At 79.7% G+C, this 408-nt stretch overlaps 1 pseudogene; it reads right to left on the minus strand.

The window, feature by feature from the left end:
• Positions 1-408, minus strand: part of LOC103276508 — a 25,306-nt pseudogene that overhangs the window by 24,301 nt on the left and 597 nt on the right.

Here is a 408-nt window from a genome sequence, read left to right on the forward strand (position 1 = left end):
AGGGGGAGCGCGGCGGGGCCCCCCGGCCCCGTGCGGCCGAGGCCCGGTCGGAGCCCGGAAGCCGCGCTCCCACTTCCGGCTCCCGCCTGATTGGGCAGTTTCCACGCCGGCGCCCGCGGACTGGGTGAGACGCCGGGCTCCGCCCCTCTGACTTTGAGGGACGGGAGCTGCCTCCGGACGGGGCTGTGCGAGGCCAGACGGGTTGCGACTTCTCCCTGCGCCGCAGCGAGGCGGCCGGTGCGCGCTGGCGCCCGTCGCGGGCACGCGGGAGTTCGGGAGTCCGAAGCGCGCCCGGCCCTGGCGTCGCGGGATCGGGGTGGAGCGCGCCTTGCCGGTCGCGACCCGCTGCCGCCGCCCGCCCGCCCTCGCCGGGGCACGAACGCTCCGCGGACGCCCGGGCGGGGCAGG

Source organism: Carlito syrichta, unplaced genomic scaffold (genome assembly GCF_000164805.1).
Source record: "Carlito syrichta isolate Samal-C Ts95f unplaced genomic scaffold, Tarsius_syrichta-2.0.1 Scaffold316213, whole genome shotgun sequence".
Taxonomy (NCBI): Eukaryota; Metazoa; Chordata; class Mammalia; order Primates; family Tarsiidae; genus Carlito; species Carlito syrichta.